Source organism: Ochotona curzoniae, unplaced genomic scaffold, assembly GCF_017591425.1.
Source record: "Ochotona curzoniae isolate NIBS_2020 unplaced genomic scaffold, NIBS_Ocur_1.0 patch386, whole genome shotgun sequence".
NCBI classification, from domain to species: Eukaryota; Metazoa; Chordata; class Mammalia; order Lagomorpha; family Ochotonidae; genus Ochotona; species Ochotona curzoniae.
The window spans coordinates 416911-419234 of NW_024466957.1; the positions used below are offsets into that span (position 1 = coordinate 416911).

The 2324-nt window shown below is 58.8% G+C and overlaps 1 pseudogene; it reads left to right on the forward strand.

Annotated features, from left to right (window-relative positions):
• The first annotated feature begins 728 nt into the window (after nucleotides 1-728).
• Nucleotides 729-1816, forward strand: LOC121167547 (annotated as a pseudogene).
• The last annotated feature ends 508 nt before the right edge of the window (nucleotides 1817-2324 follow it).

Below are 2324 nucleotides of genomic sequence, written 5' to 3' on the forward strand. Positions count from 1 at the left end.
GAAAGATGAGCCTGGTGAGCTCCCATGCCACCCCCTCTATTCTTGTTTCAGCTTTGGGAAGCTTGTCCATCAGGTTACACAGAAATAGAAAGCAAAACACAGAGTCACACTTTATTTTATTTTATTTAAAGATTTATTTCTTTTTATTACAAAGTCAGATATATGGAGAGGAGGAGAGATAGAGAGGAAGATCCTCCGTCCGATGATTCACTCCCCAAGTGAGCGCAACGGTCAGTGCTGTGCCAATCCGGAGCCAGGAGCCAGAAGCTTTTTTCTGGATCTTCCACGTGGACGCAGGGTCCCAAGTCTTTGGGCCATCCTCCACTGCTTTCCAGGCCACAAGCAGGGAGCTGGATCGGGAGTGTTTTGTCTGGATAAGAATCACGCTCATGATCAAGGGGAGTACCTGAGCCGCGAAACCACTGTGCCCGGCCCAGAGTCACATTTTAATCAGCTGTTTGCATCCTAAATCACTGTAACAACATCACATATGCACGTAGCCTCGGAATATACAATCCTTCCACACAATTTAATACGGCATTTCTGGCGCTCTGCTGCGGCTCCAACAGCAGCATGGAGGAGGAGAATGCAGGGTGCTACTGCAGGGGGCTCGCCCAGGGCCCGCGTGGCTGCAGCAGCAGTGGCACCTGAGCGCGGGCGGGGCGGCCAGAGAGAGTCCAGAGGGCGAGGTCAGCCCCGGGGTGTTGTGCACGCCAGGAGAGACCGCGATGGTGAGCGCCAGCTCAATGGTCAGCGGCGATGGCCAGGCAGCGGCGCTGGGCTTCGAGCTGGCCACACTCAGCCTGCTGCTGGGCGCGAGCCTGGCGGGCCACGGGCTGCTGGCACTGCTAGCCCTGTGGGAGCTCAGCCTGCATGTGCCCTCACTGCCTGCTGCTGCACCTGTGCTGGCAGAGGGCTGTGCAAGCTCTCCTGCCTCCTGCCAGTCCTGCTGGCTGCACAGGTGGCCGCAGCCACCCAGGGGACCCTGCTGGGCGCGCTGGGTTGCAGGCTGCTCACCTTCCTGGCCGGGCTCTTCTGCTTCCAGGTCCCCTTCCTGCTGCTCGGAGTGGGTGTCTTCAGCTATACTGACCGCCTGGCCAGCTGGCGGTGCGCTACCATGCTGGTGTGTGTCTCCTGGGCACTGGCACTGGCCGGGGCCTTCCTACCCTTGCTGGAAAACAGTGCAGACAAGGAGCACGCGCCATGTGCCCTGGAGCAGAGGACTCATGGCACTTCAGACGCTCGGCTTCCTGTTGTTATTCAGCATGATGCTGGGTGCCACACACCTAGTCTACCTCCACCTGCATTTCTTCATCCGTGATCACTGCAAGATGTGGCCTGTGCGCCTAGTACCCACTGTAAACCACGACTGGACCTTCCACGGCTCAGTGCCACCGGCCCAGCAGCTGCCAACTGGACAGTGGGGTTTGGCCGTGGACTTATGCCACCCGTGCTCGTGGGTGTCCTGATGGCAAGGCCTGGCTGTGGCAAGCATCCCCTGCTCGTGCTGGAGGAGTTCAAGACTGAGAAGTGTCCGGGCCAACCTGATGGCCTCACTGTGGCTCACCTTGCACAGGCTGGCATCAACCCCGTCCTGTGCTTCCTGTTCAACAGGGAGCTCAGGGACTGCTTCTGCGCCCAGTCCCCCTGCTGCCAGAGCCCCCAGGCAGTGCAGGTCACCCTCCCTTGAGACTTGAAAGGCGTTGGGCTGGGAGGGCTCTGCAGAACCCCACGCGCTGGCACATCCGCAGCTCTGCCAACCTCTTCAGTCTGGACAATGCTTCTGGAAAGATCGTCGGTTTCAAAGCTGCCTTGAAGATGACTCTCAAAGTGAACAAACTCCTGGATCGTACAGACCTGTGGTCTGTTTGGGGGTGGGTGGTAGAGCATGCTGGAGGTGGGGTTGGGGGTTAAGAGGGGAGGTTCCATGTGCCAGGCTCGCCCCAGCGCCAGCCTCTCCCAGCAAAGGACGCTTTCAGGCTTTCTGGGCGGCGGTAGGCTCCACCTGCTTGTCCTGGATCTTGGCATCTTCTTTCCCACGTGTGGTTACTCTTCTCCTTTCTTTCAAGTGCAGGCTACACTCATTTGATCCTTGGACCATTTCTTAAGGGTCCGGGCCAGTTTCCTGTGGTAGCCGTCTCTATGCTGACCTCCAAGTGACCTGCAGAAGAGCCTGGGGAGGGGTTCGCTGCCCGTGTCCCATTTCTGGGAATCTTCTAGGGAAGGAAGCAGGTGGTGGTGGTGGTGAGGGGGGTGGGAGGGTTTGTGACCTGCCTTCAGTGGGTGTGGCCTGCGTGGCAGGGTCGCGGGGCCCCTTTCAGGTT